This window comes from Sarcophilus harrisii, chromosome 4 (genome assembly GCF_902635505.1).
Source record: "Sarcophilus harrisii chromosome 4, mSarHar1.11, whole genome shotgun sequence".
Classification (NCBI taxonomy): Eukaryota; Metazoa; Chordata; class Mammalia; order Dasyuromorphia; family Dasyuridae; genus Sarcophilus; species Sarcophilus harrisii.
The window spans coordinates 387330460-387352564 of record NC_045429.1 but is presented as its reverse complement, the minus strand read 5'-3'; positions in this window follow the sequence as shown (position 1 = coordinate 387352564).

Sequence of the window (22105 nt, the reverse complement as noted above, 5' to 3'; positions counted from 1 at the left end):
CCACATTCATATTTGGTACATTCCAGTTTGGAAGCCCTGAGGAGACAAGGAATAAAAATGGTTCAGGCTATAGACAACTCATTCTTAATGGAAGATAATAGTTCCCCCAAAGAGTCTGTCGTAGGATGATGACTCTGAGTTGCTAGTCATCTTCAAGAAAGTCCAAGTAATGGGAACCAATTAGGGAAGTTGGACATATATTCTCTTAAAGAAGCCAAAATATTTGTTTGTTAGCAAGTAGCCAAGTTATATGATTAGCCCTGGAAGGTCTTCCTCTTTTAACAAAGGTTCACATTTTACAATCTCATCTATTTGATTAAGGGCACCATCAGGACTTTCCTGATCATCCTTACTATATAAAATGTATACAAAGAATGAAATAAATGGGGTTTGGGAACTGACTAGAACTTTGAAATTTGTAGTTCAGAGAGGCAAACATTCTCCTCAATCATAAGAGTAATTTGGGACTATGTAGATCTTAGAATAGGAAGGCGGAATTAGGTCACTCCCAAGAGTTCTTAAAATGACACACATATTTAGAGAAGACAGAAAGGAAAGTGGGGGACTTCAAGTGTGGAGAAGCAGCAACAGTAGTAGGGTTAACTTCTCCAGTTCTAATCATGACTTAAGAAGCCAGACTAGAAAGAATGGATGGTAGCAGGGCAATGAATGGAAGGAGAGAGAAATATAGGGCAGAGAAGATCAAGGAGGAACATGATTCCTATAGGTGTCTCAGAGCAGAAAACTCAAGCTACCGTTTCTAAGAGTGGGAGAAGTTCCAAGAGAAGATCTGTTATTTCCCCCATTTCCTTTCTCTATTAACAAATACTGGAAGCTACACTGCTTTCTTCTTTACTCAAACATTTCTGGTAGCTCAAATTTTGTCAGAACAATTGAACTGACATGGAATACAAATCTAAATTTGCTTAGAGAGTCAAACTTTTACCTGAATGTTAGGATCTTTCTTAACTATGGGTTCTGAGCTATTCTAACTGTGTAGTATCTATGATCATAAGTTACATTGTCTCTGCTACTTAAAATATGCAATCTATATACAACTCCAGCATGGATACAAATTCTAACTTTAACTTTTTGTTTAATGTAAAGTCCCCAAAGCTGAAGAGGGGATCAAGGCAAACCTCAGAAGCCATTACACAGTGTGTCCCAAAAGTGCAGCAAAGCTACTACAGTAAAGGCTTTGAGGCATTTTGTGTGGTCCCTAGGCTTATTGAAAAAAAGAGAGAGAGAGCTAATTGTTATACCAGGGTATGGCTCACTAAATCCAGTGATTATTAATGCAGGAAGGAAAAGACATGAATTTGTTTCCTTAACTACACCTTTCACAGTGATACTCCTAGCTCCTGATGTTATAAAGATCAGCTGGGCAGAGGCACAAGCAGCAAAGGGCATCAGGAATGACTTCAAAGATAGATAGGTAGATATAGAAATATTTAGATAGACAGATGAATGGATAGATAAATATTTAGGCAGATAGAGATATTTAGATAGATAAAGATATTTAGATAGATATAAATAGAAACAGATATTTAGATAGATAGAGATATTTATATAGAGACAGAGATATTTAGATAGAAATAAAAATAGATATAGATATTTAGATAGATAGATAGATAGGAAGTGGTACTTCAAGGTAAGCTCTGAAGGGAAACTAGATTCTGGGATGGACAGCCAAGTGTCCCAGTGGATGAAGTGTTGAGTCTGAAGTAAGGAAAACTCATCTCCCCGAGTTCAAATCTGGCCTCAGGTACTCACTACTGTGTGATTCTGGCCAAGTCACTTAACCCTGCTTGCCTCAGTTTCCTCAAATGTAAAATGAGCTGGATAGGGAAATAGCAAACCACTCCAGTATCTTTGCTGAGAAAACACCCAAAATGAGGACATAAAGAGTTGGACATGACTGAAAACAACTGAACAACAGTACACTCATTAGAGAAACTCCTTTATTCTCTTGGGTACCCTAAGAGTTGGTGGGAGAGGCTAAGAATTCATCCAGTCTGATGGTGGGTTGTGTATTTCCCAGACAGTGCTCAAACCCTAGCAATCGGGTTCCAGACTAAGGATTTCCCCCTTGTTGAGACTTATTATTTCCATATGTAGATTCACCCTGCAAACCCAGTAGGGAAGGTACACATAGCAGGATATTTATTGCAATATTTATTGCCTAGGACGTGCACAGTAATGATGAAAATATAAATCTTTCTGGTATTACTACCCATGCTGGAGTTGTATATAGATAGCATATTTAAGTGGGAGAGGCAATATAACTTATAATCATAGAATCTCCATAAATAGAAGGGACCTTGAAGGCCATCTAGTCCCACCAAAGCAAGAGTATGCTGGTAAATGTTTAATAACCAGCTCTTCAGAAGAGAGAGAGAGTATTTACATGGCATACTTTTAAGCTTAATCTGAAACAGCAAAACAATCAATCAAACCCTGTTTTGTGGTATTTTCAATTTTCAAAGAATAAATGGGACATCTAGGTGGCACAGTGGATAGAGTACCCAGTCTGGAGACAGTAAGACTCATGTTTCTAAGTTTAAATCTGCCCTCCAACACTTCCTAGCTGTGTGACCCTGGACAAGTTACTTAACCCTATTTGCCTTAGTTTCCTCATCTGTAAAATGAACTGGGAGAGGAAATGGCAAAGCATTTCAGTATCTTTGCCAAATGAGGTCACAAGGAATCAGACAAGACTGGAAAGCAAAAAAACAAAACAAAAAAATAGAGAATGAGTGGGGGATGGGAGGGGCTCTAAGATCTAAATCTATGTCATTCTACTCAACTTCCCAATCCTAAATACAAATTGGCACTGGGTTTTGGTATTTCTCCCCCAAGAGATATATTCCTCAGTATACCCAGATTGTTTCCCATATAAATCTCAAGCACTGGCTCTAAGGTCAGAGAACCTGAGTTCAAACGCCTTCTCTGAGGCAGGACAGTAAAGTACTCTTCCTGAGGTTAAGTTTCCTTGTCTGTAAATGAGGACTTAAGAGGTTTTATCTAGCTCTAAGATCATTTAAATGACATAGGATGGGGTCCTGTGTCTCAGCAGCAAAAAAAGTATGAATTCACATCCTAATAATAATAATTAATATTTATCTAGTACCTACTATATACTTTATGATTTTTTTTAACCTCTTTTAATCATCACAATAATCCTTAGAGGTGTTTTGTAATTTTTGCCTCTTTTATCAGCACAGTAATTCTTAGAAGTAGATACTATAATCATTCCCCATTTTACAATTGAGGAAAACGAGGCAAATAATGATATATAGCATTTGTATAGTACTTTGTGCCAGGTACAATGTTTTTATAATTAATATCTCATTTGATACTCACAACTGTGGAAGGTAAGTATTTTTTGTTATTTTCTATCTTATAGTTTACGAAACTGAAGTTAAGTGATCTGCCCAGATTCACATAGCCAGTAATTGTCATTTTTGAAATCAGTCTTCCTAATTGCACATATATAATCTATATTGAATTACTTGCTGTCTAGGGGAAGGGGGAAAGGGCAGGAAGGGAGAAAAATTTGGAACACAAAGTTTTACAAGGGTGAATGCTGAAAACTATCCTTGCATGTATTTTGAAAATAAAAACCTATTATCAAAATAAAAATAAATAAATAAAGTCAAATCTTCCTGACTCCAGGTCTAATTGCCCATCAGAAATGTAAACTCATTGATAGTAGAAGCTTGTTTCATTCTTCATCTTTGTATCCCTAGAACCTAATGAAGTATCTGTCATACAGTAGGTGATGAATAAATGCTTTTTGGTGATGCTGCTGCCCTTTGGTCGCTTCTAATTCAGTACATGAGAAAGGAGTTGCTTGTTTGATGCTTGTGCCTGATATGCTTATTGTACCAAAAAAAAAAACCCAAAAAACCAAAACAAAACTGGAGGTAAAGAAAGATACAGGTGTCATCTCTAAGCTCACTTAGAAAACCAGTGAAAGACCCATGATGGAGTTTAAGCATGTCTGCTTCCCATCTGAGGCCTTCGTTTCCAAATCAAACTGTAATGCAGACTTGTCATCTTGGAACGATTTTGGCTTTGGGCAGCCTTTGTTTGCTTTTGATGTTGCTCTCACTCAGCATCTTGTTCTATTTGTATTTTATTCAGAGTCTCTCACATGCAAATAACATTTCCTTTCTAAAGTCCACAGTCTGGTCTTTCCCTTCTTATTTTTCTTCTTTAATTTTCTCTCCTAATGCTAATGAGATGGTAATTCCTGATTTATTTTATAATCACTTTATGTCTTCAGTCCTCTGTTTAATACCAAGTCTGATTTAGCTTCTTCCCCTACTGGGCAATGCCCAAATTAAGTTAGGAAACAATTCTGCAGGAAAGCAGCCTGGGATTTTTCATCTCGTTCTGGTATCCCAGGCATGTGACAAATCTGTTTAATGGAGTGCGGTCATGATGCTCATAACCGTACTTGGGGGTTCTCTCAGATGTGAGTGCTGTTGTACTGGATAACTTCAGAGTTTATGTCAGGTTTAACTCTGAATGCTTCTTAAAAGGATCTCGTTTTGAGATGAGTTGAGACAATGAGAGGAAGGGGATTTTGAGCATGAGGAGGAGAGGATCTAGGGAGCATTATTAAGTGCTTATCGTATGGTTACCTCTATTCTAAAAACTAGAAACATAAAGACAAAAATTAAACAATCCCAGCCCTCAAAGAGCTTATGAGAAAAGACAACATGTATACATATATTTTTCTCAATAATATTTTCTTTTTTTCAATTAAGATAGTTTTTAACATTCATCTTTGTAAGATTTTGAATTTCAAATTTTTTTCTCCCTTCCTGCCCCTCTCCAAAACAGCAAGCAATCTGATATAGATTATCATATACACATGTTAAAGGCTATAAAGTTACAGATCCTGAAGAGCTGGGCCTGGAGCCAGGATGACTGAGTTCAAAACCTGTCTCAGATATTTATTTAGTTGTATGACCCTGGGCAAGTCAGTTAACTTTTTTTCTGATTTGATTTTCTCATCTGTTGAAGACTGATAAAAATAGCATCCATTTTTCAGGAAAGGTTATGAGACTTTTAAAGTGCTTGGCAAACTTTAGAGTGCTATATAAATTCACATACATATCTTGCACACATTAGGTACTCAATAAATCACCTTCATTTGATTGCAGTTTTTCTACCCACCTCCAACTCACTGTTCCTACAAACACTAGACAGGTTGGATCAATGAAAAGAGATGGATTTGAAGTCAGATTCAAATACCTTCTCAAATATCTTGGGCAAGTGACTTGATCTCAATGCTCTTCAGTTCCCAACTCTTTAAAGTGAGGTAGTTAGAATTGATGACTTCAGGGCTTCTTCCAGCTCTAAATCTATGATCTCTGCTTTTTTATGAGAAGGAAACCCTACAGAGAAGATTTATGCAATAATAATCTTTTTTGATTCTTCAAGAAATTCTTTTCCCTTTCTGGCCTTTTTCTTTAGATATTTAGTAGCTTATGAATAGCCCATCACTTCACCCTGAAGCCCACACAAACAGGTGAAGCCAAATGGCTAGACAGATTTACTTTTGTCAAAAAGTCTAGACTTTCTTGCTCTAGACCTACCAATCATGAAGGACAGGTTTCTCAGTGAGTGGTTCCTATACTATAACAATACATAGCTGGAACCAGGACCAGAGTCTTTGATCTGTCAGGTTGAGAACCATAACATCATAATGAAAGTTGGCTCTCAAACTTGGGAGGAGGAAAAGAAAAAATGAGAAAGCAACAATAACCCCACAGATCTTAGAATAGCATTTCAGAGCCTGACTTTCAGAAGTGGTGAGTCAGGGTGACAGAAGAGACTGCAATAAGTGGTTAAGGAAGACCATGTGCAACCTTGAAGTCACCTTGCCTCCTCAGGTCTCAGTTTTGTCCTCTGCAAAATTAAAGAGTTGGATTAGCTGAAGTCTAAGTCCCCTTCTAGATGTAACAGCCCATAAGTGGGCTGAAGGGATAGGATACAAGTTTTGAGGCTGAACAGGATGTTTCAAAAGATTTCTTTCTAGTGAAGGAAAGGGGAACAGGGATGGGAGAGAAATGAGAAGTAATGTGAGGAGTTTGTTTTTTCTCCCAAGGTGTATTTGTAAACTATTTGGATGACAATAATAATGAAAAAAAAAACTTTGACAACTTTTAAAAGAGAATTATTTTATTAATTATTATCAAAACACAAGAGAAGAAAAGAATTTATGTCTTGTAGAGAAATTCCAGGGAAGCAGCTACTGTGGAAGAGTCAGCCACTTCTACCAACTGCCAATCAACTGCCGATCACAGATCTGGCAGGCAAGGCATCCTAACTGAAGCGGTAGGAACTCTAAAAGAGACAGAAGGCAGCTTAAATCACCATCTCCTCTCAGATTCTGAGGGAGGCAACCTATAACCCTGAACCTAAGAGCCTTGGAAATAGCAGTGTCCCCTATCAGATCTGCTTCCTGCCCTGTCCCTTTCCCACTGATATCCATCACTGAAAAGAGAAGTTATTGTGAAGAAGGGTCCCAAAGCATTACCTCCAGCTGCCATCAATAAACAGATGCAGATTGGCACAAGATCTTTGGGAGGATCAGTCCTTCCTGACCACTGGTCATGCCCCCACACACTCATTACAGTTATATCTAGAGAAGCAATCCCCATGGAGAAAGGACCAGTCATCTCCACCAACTGCCAATCAACTGCTACACACAGGATCTGGCAGCCTAAATGAAGAGGGACAGGAAACGGTATGTGTCAAACAGGTCACATCATCACTATCGCCTTGACTACCATCTCCCCTCACACTCTGATGGAGACAACCCAGCATCCTTGGAACAGCCATGCTTCCAGCTGAGTGCCTGTTACAGCCAACAAACATCCTGGGAAGCAACTGGACAATCTTCTTACTGAAGATTCAAAAAAGAAAGTCCTTGCCACCAAAATCCTGGGCACTATCGAAGGCTTTAAAATCAGAACCATATGATTTTATCCGTGGATATGACATTAAAGAGGAGCCATTATCATCTGTTTTGCTGCTGCTTCTTAAGGACCATGGGATCTTTTCATTTGATTTGCTGCTGAAACCATCTGCATGTTGTCTTCCCCATTAGGATATGAGCAACTTGAGAGCGAGGATGTCTTACTTTTTTCCATTCGTAGTCCCAGCACTTAGCACAACGATTTGTTCATAATAAGCCCTTACTAAACACATCATTCATTCATTCAACGATAAAAGTGTCTTCAAATGAATGACAAATAGTGCATTAAGTTCCTAGAATAGATTATTTCCAATTCCATTAGTGCTTTCTAGAATAATATGATTAGATTTCTTTTTATAACTTATACAAGTATCTCACACATAGTAGGCATTCAATAAATGTTAGTATAGCCTCTCTAAATGAATGAATAAGGACATATTACACTGTTCTACTGAATTTTACATTGTATAAATTCTCTCTACTTTTTTAGAACAGTTGGTTGACAGGTGAAGTGAGAATGCCATCTATATTGTTTTCTGTCTATGTCAATTTGTGATCTTATTAAGACATCAATTCATGACAAAATAGAGCAAAGGAAAAACAGTTTTTCTAAAACAGTTTTATTATTGTGTTTTCGGTTTTCTCTTACCCACTCATAAAAGTTCAATTTTTCTTGAAATTATGTTAACTTTGACTGTGACCCAAGAAAGGTTTAAATGAATTTTTTAAAAGTATGTTACTCTCTTGGATTCTGGATGAACATACAAAAAGAAAGGGAAAATTTGAAACCATTTTCAACTTGATTAAGAATATAAAATGGCACTGAAAAAAGGTTTGGATTTATCCTCATTCATTCATTCATTTTTCTTCCCTTACCCCTGTAACATGTAGTGCATAACTAACACATGAACACTGTGCTGGAGGTTGTGGAAGATGCCAAGATGTTAAAGATATGATCCTTAACATCAAAGGGCTCCTAGTTTAGTAGAGAAGATAAGCCATGTACAAAAATAGCTATAAAAAAAGACAGAGTAGATGCCTTTTAAAAGTGGTAGAACCAAAGGATTATTGGCATTCAGAAGAAATGATATCATACTTTATGTTAGAGACCTGCCCTTTTAAAACCCATCAGGTAATTATCTAATTTGACCAGATTACTTAGGTTAATTAACACCTGTTTCCTTCTTCCTGATGTCAAGCCTATAAGTTCAATTTCTATATAAGCCAGTTGGCTTTATAGTAGTCTATAATGGAAGCTCTTATCTCTAATCACTAACAACTATCACTAATCACAAAAGGAATGACTGCAAAAATACTAATGGTTTAGTATAATCCTTCTCCACTTGGGAAAAGAGACACAAAGCACAATGCTTCACATAAATAACATCACCTCTGAAAACAAAGGACAGCTCATCCATTAAATACTTTTTGATTGATACTAGTTTTGAGTGGGAATAAGCCAAGAGAGTTATTTTAGATTATTGCAATTTTGTTGAAATATTTCCCTGTGGTTAGGTTCAATATTACTCTATCATTTTGGGAATTAAGGTTCAAAATTTCTCCAAAATTTTTTGTCTTCTCATTATTTTCATATGAATCAAGTTAGCTTCTTAGAAGTTGCTTTTCTCAAAATTCTTTTGATATGTTTATTTTAATCTTGGGAATAAAGTAACATATTTAATCGAAGTCTTCATTTTCCCCATATAATGATATTTATTGCTTTCCCCAAAATTATTCTGACATGCTTATTTTAATTTTAGGAATCAAGGAACATATTTAATCAAGGTCCTCATTTTTCCCATATTGGTATTTATTATGTATGTCTTTTTGGCTTTATCATTTAAAGCAAATTTTATATCTTAAAATACTTATTTTAATTTAAGTAACATACTTAGCACCTCACTAATTTTCTCCCAAATTAATAAACTAATGTAGTCTTTCTCATGAAATTTTTGCTTAACTATATTTTTTGATACTCATTTGAGAACTAAGAATTCAAGGTGATTTTTATAGCATTGTCTCAAAACTTAAAGAAATCCTGTTATTTAACAGTGATTTTAACATATTGTTATTCCTATATGTGATCTGGAGAAAGTCATTTGACTTTTCTAAACCTCAGTTTCTTCATCTATAAAATGGGGAGGGGGATGGGTAGGAATAGCATCTACCTCACAGGGTTGTTGTGAAGATCAAATCTGATAAAAACATGTGGAATACTTGGTTCCTGGGCTTTTGCCCAGAGAGTGTTGCCATAGAGATGTCACTCTGTAAATGGATATTACAAGCAAATTCTGTCCCAGAATTCATCAGCTTGGGTGATGTGGAACTTGATATTGTGGGAGGGAACCCTTGGAGGAAGAAAGAAAAGAGAGAATTCCTCCATCTTGGTGCCATAGGGAAGAAAGAGTAGGCAGGGTTGAGCAGGTTCTGATGTCAGAACTCTGGATGTCTGTTCTACTGACCTATTCCCTTCCAGTCTTTGGTGGCTGCTGTATATATGAGACAGAAGAGAGAAAGATATGATCTTCCTGTATACTAGGCAAAGCAAACCAGCACTCATCCATGTTGTTTCTTCTTCAATTAACAGTGTTCTTTTGTGTTATCATACATGTCCTCTGTCTGGCTCCAAACAAAAGCTGGTGAACACCTGTAAAAATCAATCAGTAAATATTAAGTACCTATTATATGCCAGGCACTATGATAAGAACTTGGGATACAAAAAGAGGCAAAAGATAATTCTTGCCCTCGAGAAGTTTACAATCTAAAAATGTGAAAGTCCTCAGCATAAAGATAATTAAACCCAAGGCAGCTGATGAGACCACCAAGTGAAGCAATATATCAGGATGAGTCTAAAAACAGTACAGGACAGACTCCTGAAGGACATCCCCAGATATACCTTAGAGGGGATGATCTGGAAGATCCACTAAAAGAGAGGAAGAAGGAGCAGTCAGATAGGTAGGAGAACCAGGAGAGAAAGGATCAAGGAGGTGAGAATGATCAGTAGTGTTAAAGACTGTGAAGAGGTCAAGGAGAATGAGGATTGAGAAAATGTTACAGGATATGGCAACTTGTTGATAAGGTCAGAGAAAGAAAGAGTTGGGAAGGTGTTTAGATTCCTTTAAAGAGGAAAGAAACATTGTTGTTGCTTCTCTGGTACTCTAGTACAGGGGGGAAGGGAGCACACTGATCTTTTTTGGATTCCCCACAAACAAGGGAGAGGTCCTATAGTTATACCCCTAGGCAGATCCAAGTTTTCCTAAATAAGAGAGTCCATATAATCCCATACCATTTTAGTGATTAGGCTTCTCTCCCAGAGCCAAGCCCATTACAAGGATGTATACCCCAACAACTGAAAGGTTTGGAGGTGTCTCTTTTCAAATGTCATTGGCTTTAACGTAAACTGATTATATTTCCCCCAGTTTTAGTGCCAATGACTAGCAGCCCACTACCATTTAGTCACTTAACATTAGTTAAATTTTAGAATGGATTATTTGCTTCAAAGTTACAGCAATAACAAAAGTACAAATGTTTTGCCCAATTCCGTGGGACACTCTTTCCCCTATATATCCTTAGAGTTTACTTACTTTTGGCACAATTCCTACCATAAATCCTACCAAGTTCATGTACAGATGAGACCTGATTTTTAAATATGAGTCTTCACTTATATTAACCCTGTACTAGGGACTAGAGGTCAGTCCAGAAGGTTACTGCTTGTTCCTCAAGGTAGCGATGCTCAGTTGGTTACAAAATGTGACCACTGGGATACAGGCTCATCAGGAACCTTGAACGCCCAGAGACTCATTCCCCTGACTTTTAGAAACTCATAAGGTCAGAGCCTTCCAGAATCTCTACTCCCTTCAACTGGAACAGAACAGACACAAAAGGAAAAGACAGATCCATTTCAAGGAGGCACATGTCTACCTCAGAGGTTGGAAGGTTCAGGGTCCCTTTTAGGGGTATCTTTCACTGGTCATCAAAAACTACAGTTGAAGAGAAAATTGCTGGGGCTCTGGTTGCCAGTGACTTTTTGATGGCAGCCACAGTTCTTGCTATGCAGCCAGTCCTCTCCACTTTGGCAGACCAAAACCAGTTACAGAATATCTATGAATGCTTAAGTCTCTCCAAGACATTTCTATTATAATTCATCACAATTCTGAAAGCAGGCTCAAAAGCCTTGGGAGGCACTGTCAGAAACACTCTGCGTGCATGCCAACTCCTGTTATACAATAATTTAAATATCCCCCTAGACCTAACACAGATAAACCCTTGAGGCATGGGAGAACCCAGCCAGGATAAACCTCATAAAGTAAACATTTGGAGCTAAATTTCTCTTTGGAAACGTTTGATGTGATAGCATTGGGGAATAAGGGAGCTTCCCCATCTGAGAGCATCTTCCATCTCTGATTCTTCAGTTGTGGTGCTATTAGACAAACTCTATGGCACATTTTTTGATAGTACATCTACCTATTATACTGCATTAGGAACCCCCTCTTTATCTATTACAGTTGGAACAGCATGTCCTTTTATATATCTCTGTTAACACAGAACTAGAGCTTCTGTTCCCTCTCTACTTATTACTAGTGATACATTTGTAAAAAGTGGTGTGTCCCTTCTGCATTCACACATATAAAGGGCTTTGCAAACCATAAAGTGATACAAAAATGTGAACTATTACATCGGCTTTAGAAAAACACAACCCTGACATTTAAAGCTCTTTACAATCTGACTTTTCAGAATGATTACACATCATTCTCACTTAGGTACTCTGTGTTCCAGCTAAATGCTATTACTTGTCATTTCTGGTTCATAATATTCTAGTTTATTTTACTGTCACTAAATATTTAAGCCAAACTGCCCACTAGTTATTTTTCAAGTTTAGCATGTCATCTCCCACCTCTGGGACTTTGTACAAGTTCTATCCCATACCTGAAATGCCTTCCCCCTTCAATACTTTGTAGAATCCCTAGCTTCCTTCACAACACAACTTGGTTGCCAACTGCTTCAGGAAGTCAATCCTAATCTCCCTTTTAATGTTCTTCACCCTTCTGCACGCCAGACCCAAGAAATTGTTTTGCATTTTTTCTACATAATTTTTTGTATACTTAAATATAGACATTTTGTTCTCCCCAGAAGACCATAAGCTACCAAAGGACAAGAGATTGTTTTGTTTTTATTGTTTTATCCTTAGCACCTAGACCAGTACCTGCCACATAGGAGGTATTCAATAAATGCCTGTTGATTTGAACCAGACATAATTCCTCCACTAAAGACTTATTCTGATGCTTTCTCTTGTCTTGGAGATGATCCTGATTTCTTGAAGATAATACCAGTGAAATGTAAACTTGGCAAGTTCTGATAAACTGAAGAGGCTTCCTCTATGAATTCTTTGTCTATTATCCAATAGTCAACTTTGCTAAACTCAAAGAGGTTTATCACCATGATGGCTTCAGATTGATGAATTGTTTAACCCCGGCAACTCTCTTCAAAGGACCTCTTAAAACATAGAGGGGCTATGATCCATATCAGTGGATGGAGGTCACCCATCAATGATATCACAGATTCTTGAAGAATTGACAATTTAGAAATAATTAAAATTTATAAAGCTAACCTAGAATACCAAAGACAGTCAATATATTTGGCTTTATCTTTGCTAATGCATAAAACTTGGGTATAGATATCTCTGATAGTGTATATCAGATGAGATTCTTTTCATAGTTGACTGTTTAAGAACCAATTTTTTTTTAATAAAGGAAAAAAATTACTTACTTAGATCTCTTCTCAAATATGTTTCTCCCCTCATTTTTCTTAGAAGTAGGGAGAATTAAGCCATTTTAATTCAAATCCATAAGATCTCAAGACAGAATAGCAAGTTCCCCTCTAAATTCTTTCACAAATAATCTTTTCTTTCACTCTACTCTTTCCTGTCTTGGGGGGTAGGGGAGAAGTGTGAATGAGTGAGTGTGTGTGTTCTTTTATTCAGCTTGATTGGAATACCTAGTATCATCAAAGAAGGCTCTGTGTTAGGTTTTAGGGATTCAAAGACAAAAATGAAGCAGGAACTTACATTCTTCCGAGAGATCGAAAAGCACAGAGAAGAAGGAAGAAGCTTGAAGCTTGTTGAGCTTAAAGAATATCTCATAGGCTAATGTGGTTTGAATACATAGAGCATAAAGAGAAATAAAGAAAATTGAATATTTTTTAAAAAGGAAAAAGAATGGAATCACTTAGGAAAATTTATTTCTACTGTTTGGCTAAATAGTCACAATTGAGACAGTCTGGTAATCACTTAAGTTGTAACTTGTATTTATAACCTAGAAGAAGAAAAAAACAGTTCAGTTTACTCAAGCATGTTATGTTATAAATATAGGATGAAGAATTTTTTCCATGTGGGAAATGACAGAAATTGTTTCAACTAATGCAAATGATTAGTCTGTATCATATTCTTTGGTCTGGAAATCCAGGAGTTTCTTTTCCACATGATCAGACTGGATAAAGTTAGAAATTGAAGCAGACCATGATAGCTTCTTAACTTCTTTCCAATATTACACCATTTGTTAGCTGGCAACAGTCAGAGCCAAATCCACAAGTTGAATTTCAGATTTAGTAAATGGTAAATCATTTGTAAGACTCAAAATACACAAAGCTGTGTAGTGGCAGCAATCTCCTTCCTAAGCATTTTAGAAAGATCACAAATGCTGCCAGAATTAATTAATTGCGCTACAAAAAGGCACACATGAAGGCTTGAGTCTCAAAAGTTCAGAAAATGCCAGCACACCATTAACTGTCAATTAACACTGGAATAGTAGATACCCAGCATAGCACAGTGGATAGAAAGCTGGAATTGGTGTCAGGGAGATTCCAGAGTGTGAATCTTGACTCTTGACACTTATTAGCTATGTGATTTCGGCAACTAAATTTATGTCCCTTTGCCTTAGTTTTCTCATATATAAAATGGGGATAATATTTTTTTATTAATGAGGATAACATTTATTTCCCAGGGTTGTTGTGAGAATCAAATGAAATCTATGAAAAGTGCTACATAAATATTAACTGTTATTAACTTGTCCATTCATAGTTACATCATATTTTGTAGTATATAAAGCACTTTCATCACAACATTCTTGAAAAGTAGACATCACAAGTATTACCTCCATTTTAGACACAAGAAAGTTGTGTTTCAGACAAATATTCGGCCAAGATCTTAGAATTTTTTTGTGTCATATAGATAGTAAGTGTCAGAGCCAGGGTAATAAAGTTATTAAGACGCCAACCCAATAGCACAATGGAAAGTCATTTTCGTCATTAATAACAATCTAACATTTCTATAGCCCTTACTATAGACTAAGCACTTTACAATTACTCTCACTTGATCCTCACAGCAATCCAAGGGGGTAAAAGCTATTATTATCTCTATTTTACAGATGAGGAAACTGAGGTAGGTAGAGGTTAAGTGACTTGTCCATGATTACATAGCTAGTATTGGGGGTTGGATTTAAACTCAGATCTTTCTGATTATAGGTCAAGAACTCTGTTCTCTATACCAGCAAATCACTGTATCTCTCAAGAACTTGATTTTCTCATATATAAAATAAATAAGTTAGAGTTGATAATCACTAAGGCTTTTTCCAGCCCAAATCCTGGGGTGTTTTATTTTCATTTGTCAAATACACTTTCTTGAAATAGGAAAGAATTTTAAAAGGTTTTTTGTTTCTGCTCTGCATTGCATATGCTTTTTTTGTGTATCATTTTCTTTTAGGATATAAGTAAACTGGTAGCTATAAATAACACCAAGGTCTTATGGGTATGGCTAGGAATCAAGCCATCTACATTGTTTTTCTCACTCAACCTGTCATTCACTATGTCAGCTGGAGGAAAACACTCAACATCTCTGACTCTTTTTTTTCTCTCTAGTTCTAAAATGGGGATAATCCCTGCCACCTGTTTATCCCAGGCATTTTGTAAAAAAAAAAAAAAAAGTTCAATTTCAGAAAGAAAAGGAAGGAAAGAAGAAAGGAGGGAAGAAGGAAGAAAAGGAGAGGGGGAGGGAGGAAGGGAGGAAAGAAGAGAGAGAGGGAGGAAGGGAGGAAAGAAGAGAGAGAGGGAGGAAGGGAGGAAAGAAGAGAGAGAGGGAGGAAGGGAGGAAAGAAGAGAGAGAGGGAGGAAGGGAGGAAAGAAGAGAGAGGAGGAAGGAAGGAAGGAAGGAAGGAAGGGAGGAAGGAAGGAAAGGAAGGAAGGAAGGAAGGAAGGAAGGAAGGAAGGAAGGAAGGAAGGAAGGAAGGAAGGAAGGAAGGAAGGAAGGAAGGAAGGGAGGAAAGAAGGAAGGAAGAAAGGAAGGGAGGAAAGAAGGAAGTGTTGAGGTCAGGAACTGAATGTTGAGGCGTAGACCACATGTTGAGGTCTAGATTTGGGGTACCTAAATGAAATTAGGGTTTAGTTAAGGTCTAGTGGCAGGTTTGGGGTACAGGGAGTCAAACAGAGTTCCCCTGCAACCCCCTTAGATTCAGCGCAAGGATACGGCGGTATATGAGTCTAGAGCGGCACGGATTCCCAATAAAAGCATTTATTGGCCCAGAGAGCTAGATTAATAAAAGAGGTTTATTATTGAGTTTAGAAGTAGGAGATAGGTGAAGGTAGAGATAAGGAGGGCACTGGACAGAGGGTCTAGTGGACAGAGGGTCCTCACATGGCGACCATGTTTGGAATCTCTGCAAAGAGGGGTTCCCAGTGTGGTCCTTTTAAGTGGGAGACTTAGCTCGAGGGGCTTTGGGGTGTAGCCCCAAAGTTGGCTCAGATCCGGGTGGGGCTGGGACAGGTCCAGATCTTCTATTGGAATTCAAAGGGACCAGGATTTGTGAGTCAAAGGGTAATTTACATTAGCTAGGGGAGTTGGGAATCAAAGATTGGAATCTTTCCCCGCATCAGAAGGAAGAAAGGAAGGGAGGAAAGAAGGAAGGAAGGGAGGAAGGGAGGGAGGAAGGGAGGAAGGGAGGGAGGAATAGAATATTACTGTTGTGTCTTAAGACCCTTTCTGATCAATGCTATGACTCCAGAAGATCAATGATTATGCCGTTTACTTTCTGAGAGAAAGAGGAAATAGATTCAAAATACAAGATGAAAAGAGATAGCTAGGGGGTTTAGTTAATAGGGCATTGATGCTAAAGAAAGAAGGACCTGAGTTCAAATTTAACTTCAGATACTAGACATTTAATGTTTATTCTTTTACCCCTTCTGCCCCCCCCCCCAAAATCCTAAGATTCAAAAATAAGATTTTATAAGTTAAAGATTTGTTTTGCTTGAATATGGATATTTGTTACAAGGGTTTTCTTTTTTCTTTATTAAATTTTCCATGGGAAGAGGAGTTAGATTTCCTAGGACCTAGCACTAAGGTTCAACTTTGTTGAAATCTAAATTGGGCATATCTTTACATTTATAAAATCTGAATTCCCCATATTCATTAAGTATTTATTGAATTGAAATGAATCAGGAATAATTGTTTCACAAAATGATTCTTCATTTTATCAAAGGATTCATCATGGTTTTTTTCCAACATTCCTAGTGCTTTCAAATGATTCCATTTACATAAAAATAAGAGGAAGATTCAGCAGGCAATTAGAATATGTCCAGCTTGATTCTACTCAAAAAGTGTAATTAATGTTAAAATTTTAAAAAAAGAAAAGAAAATGAATAAAGGAAAAAAACATCAATAGGGCCTATCATAATTTTCTGCAAAACTTAACTGGTAAAACAAACTCACAATGAAAATTCCAAAAGAGCCTAACAGTTATCTCAGCCACAAACTTTTGGTCTGGATTTTTTCCCCAGCTGTCCCTAATGCCTGGAAAACTCTCCCTCCTCAACTTTAAAAATCCTCCCTTCTATAGAAAACCCAGCCTCTCTTTATTTTAGTTCCTTCCCTTTGTTAATTATTTCCTCTTTATCCTACTTATAGGTCCCTTTGTATATATTTGCATGCTGCTTCCCCCATTAGATTGTAAGCTTCTTGAGGATAGGAATTGTCTTTTGCTGTTTCTTATATGCTCAGCACTAAGCACAATGCCTGTTATGTAGAAGGGACTTAGTAAATGTTTATTGGTTGACATCAATTTTAGAACAAAGAGACATGGTAACAATGATAACACTAATGTAAAATATAAAATTATTTTTAAAACCTTATGGAAAAAAAAATAGTAGAAGTTTATGAATGGCCTTGCCTTTTTAAACATAGTAGAGTGGTAGAAAGTAAAACAAGTCTGCAGAAAACTTAAGACCCAGTTAAACCAGGTCATTCTAAGAACATGTGAAGTTGAAACTAAAACTTACATGACAAATATACCATAAATGTAACATTCATCAAAATTTCTGTAATAAATTATTTTCATCATTGATGACAATGGAATATTTAGATTCTAACATTTCAGAATGATATTGCTGTTATCACTTTAGAGGAATATGAACATGAGAAGAGTAGCTGAATCAACTATATATTTGTATTATGTATATATTGTATATGTACATTGTATATATGTATATGTGGTATATATTTATATGTGTATTATTGTTTGTATATATTTTTATGTATCTATGTATATATACATATATATTAAAATATATACATATGCATATGGATTCCATGCTGCAAACAAAACAATTTTGAAAGCATTGTAAGTTGAATTCTCAAGATATATTAAAAATGGAAAGGTACCCAAATGGAACAAAAAAATCATAGATAACATTATTGAAAAGGTCACCAATAGGGAAACAATGAGTCTTTATTTATATATTTATTATATATAATATATTATATAATTTTATATACTAAATATATATTTATATAGTTTATTATATTATTTTCATGAAAGTGATATGCATATGTATTGAGGGTATCCTTGATGAAAATGTGAGAAAGAGAAGGCAGTATTTCTAAATTTATATATATACATATATATAATATACATATGTATGTACACATATATGTATATAATATACATATGTATGTACACATATATGTATATAATATACATATGTATGTCTACATGAATGTATAGATAGATATTGATATATTAATAAGTAGATAAGTAGATAGTTTAGCAGATCACATCTTCATAGTTGCACAACTGATTAAAGGGACAAAGAATACAACACCAAATTATGTTTTTTTGTTTGCTGATTTATAAAAAGCAATTAATTTAGCAGGGCAAAATGCAGCCTTAAAGATTCTCTTTAAACAAGGTGTTTCCAAGATATATGTTAAAATGATAAACATATTGTATTTGCTGATAAATCAACAGAGATAATTTTGTGTAAAAATTATTTTTTATTGGAACAAGAAGTTTGGCAATTGTCAATGCTGTAAAGTTACCCATACATATAACCTGTAAATAAAAGGCTATTAAATAAATAAAAAATAATAATTATTAAATATATATATATATATAGCTTCAAAAAGAAGTTTTGCATATAGCTTTTCTTGATTTCCTAGATGGGTACATTGAAATTGAATTTAAGTATTTGTCTTTCTTTTCTTTCTATGTATTCTTTATGTATGTACTTCCTGTCTTTCTTATTTGAAAGTGAGCTCTTTGGAAGTATAGATTGTTTCATTCTTTGTCTTTCACCCCAGCAAGGGATATGATGACTGGTATATAGTAGGTAACATAAATTATTGGTGATTGATTGTACTTTACACTTTTCCCTCTAGCTTAAGGTAAGAGCTAATCATTATTGCCAAGGTCAGTGTCATATAGCATATGCTTTATGAATGATGCCTTATTCTTTATTAAATTCATTAAACAATTATGGAAAAAATTATTTTTTTATCAAGATCTAAACAGAGAGATATATGTTTGTCTATTGTGTTGGTCACTATTACCAAGCAATGATAGACTGGGAAGAATCCCGAGACTGAAAGTGGGGCAGAACTAGTGTTCAGTCCTATCTTACACACTTACTAACTCTGTAATTATAATCCATTCTCAAAACCCCAATATTCTTGTATATAAAATAGGAAGAATAATACTTCTAGTACTAAGCTCATAGGATTATTGTAAAACTTTTAAAAGGTAACATACTTAAAATGCTTTGCAAACCTTAATAATTTTCTTATGTCTAGCACAGTCCAGATGGGAAGGGTATTCCCTAGAGTTGCTCCTGCTTCTTTTTAAAGATGATTTTGCAGATTTCCACAGATCTCAGAATTTTCCAGAATCTTATTAATGATTTTTGCCTAAGAATCCACTTAGAAAAAAAACAAGTGGAGAGAGAATGCCTATTGTTCCAAATATGAGATAAAATTGGATAAACAGCCTATTGACCTAACCAATGAGTATATTTATCTGAGAAACTGCAGAGCGACAAAGAATTGAACTCAGAATTGAATAGAAATAAAAGAACAGACTAAATTCATTTGAGAAATCCTGTGCATTATATTGTGAGCACCATCAGGACAGGAACTATCTTTTGCATTTTTTTGTATCCCCATCCTAAGCACACATAGCAGGTACTTAATAAATGTTAACTGATTAACTCTTACTGATACCAAACTGTTCCTTAAAACAAAACAAAAAAATCATCTTTTAAAAATCAATCTGTCTACAAATACTGGAATAGTACATGATCTCTCTCTGTAGATAAAAATTGCTAGTGATCTAAAGGAGAAGGGGAAAATAACTGTTTGGGCATGAATAGTTGGTTGCATACTATCAATGATGCAGAACTGATATAAAAAATATTCCTCAGGAAATTGATGCTCAGAAAAGGAAGTAGAATCATTCTGAAGTAAGAATTGTAAAGAGACAAAAAAAAAAAAAAATCCTCTTAGCTCAAGTGCTGCAATAATATCTGAGTAATGCAGGGCTGCAATCTTTAGTTTTGGAAAAAACACTTACATTGATAAGATGGCAAATCCCCTCAAATACCTTTTTAAAAATGCAATTTTCACAATTTTCAGGAACATGCCCTTGTCTATAAGGAAACATACTAATAAAACTCATTGTACAATAATACCTCCCTTGCCTACTTGTCAATAACCTGGTAACCTTATTATCTGGAACACAGTCACAAATCAGGAAGTTAACTGAAAAAAGGCCTCTGAGCAGTTAAAATCAATGTCATAGACTGCTAAAGCTCATCCTTTATACATTAGAGGATGTAATGTATCCTCTTCCTCAAAACCTATTCTCTCTTAATTTAGACACGATTCTAAAGGGGGTATTATTAGATTAGAAACACCAAATCAGGAGGGAATGGAGTGCGGGTGCCTTCTGAAGGCAGACTCACTGAAATTAGCCAGAAGTGACAGCCTCATGGATATAAAAGGAGAACACAGAAAAATTATGAAAAACAGACACAAGGGTTCTGCCTAAAAGTTTGGGATCATTCATGGCAGAAGTAGTGATCCCTACACACTCCTGAATACAATTTTTATAATGATGGCATTGAGTCATCAAGGAAACCTCCAGGTCAATTCTGAATACGCAGACATTAAAAATGATTAAATTTTAAGTTTTTGACATTTAATTCAATCCAACAAACACATTACTTAAAGGGAATAAGTTTCAGTTATCAGGAAATTCGTTTTATTGGAATATCTCATTCCCCCACAGTACTGAATATGTGAAGTATTATTGGAAACATGCTTGCGATATCGAGTAATCGCTTAAATTCAGACATTACAAGCTTGCATGATTTTTCTCAACTAGTATCATCACCTTGGTTACGGTCTCTCAGGCAAAGATTCATTCATTTAAGCTTATGATGCAACGTTTTCTCTGCAGGCATATGCTTACAGCTCTCTAGATTTCTGGTTGGCTTTTTCCAGAGCTGTACACAGACACTTCATTGTAATAACTGATCCTCTCTGAAGGACTGGACATTGCAGCTGCCCCTGTGTGTGATATTCTCTTTGGAGTCAATGAATGTTCCTTGCTGAGCAGCTGCAGTATTGGGTCCTGAAGGAGATAAATTCATGTATGTGTGAATAAGCCTCACAATATTTTTTAACCATCATTCAGATCTTTCCCTCTGATATAGTATTCCTTAATTCCTTTCTTCCTCTGCCTCTGCTTAGAAATACAGGAACGTGCAAAATAATTCATTTAATATGTAGCATCATTAAAAAGTGGGGCTTAGGACAAACATCTTAGGTATAAATTATCATATCAATTGAAGAAGTTATAAAATACAAAGATTGAAGTAGATAGCTTTTAATGTTCTTTTCAGACCTAAGAAACTACATCCCCCTGTCAAAATTCAATTCAACTTGGTTTGTGAGTATTTAAGAAGGGAAGGAATGAGCAACAGTAGTAGCAAATATTTATTAAGTGCTTGCTGTAAGCCAGGTATTGATCTAGACACTGATGATATAAAGACATAAATTAGTCTCTGTCTCCAAAGAATCTACTGGGAACCTTCCATGCTGGAAGCTTCCATCTCCCAAAGAACCTTGCTAACTGGCAACTCATTCTCTATGATCTCAGAGATGGGAAGCCAAACAAAAGAATCTGAGACCCTATCCTTCCCTCTCAAGTTCCTATTTCCTTTTAGCACTTCCCAGCTGCCTAGATACATGGAGCACAAGAGACTGGAGAATTCTATCCACGGAACAGTTGTAAGAGCCTGTATAAGATGCATCAAATGCTGGGAGATTTTTCTGAAAGGTTCTATCTTGGACTCCCCACTGCAAAGTCCTGAAGACAATTAGACCCAAGACTGACAACATCCCTGTCTTTCCTGCTCATGTTTTAGAGGTTGCTGCCTTAGTTTGCCTTAGTTTGAGGAGAATAACACCATAGTGTCCCTCCAAGTTCCTGTCCTTGGATGTCTCCACATGGCTTTCCCAACAACACACAGATTCATGGGATAGTAGTAGGATCACAGATTTAGAGGCAGAAAGGATCTCAAAGATCATTTAGTTCAAGGTTTCTTAAACTTTTTCCATTCGCAGCCCCTTTTCACTGGAGAAAGTTTTATGCAACCCTAGGTGTTGGGTCAGTACTACCCCAGTCCTTGATCGTAGAAGAGTAGTGAAGAGGTAGGACTCCATGTGGACTTGGGCTGGTACCAAAATCCTCCAGAGAGCTAGTCTAGACACAATACTTGTGTACATAGTTATAT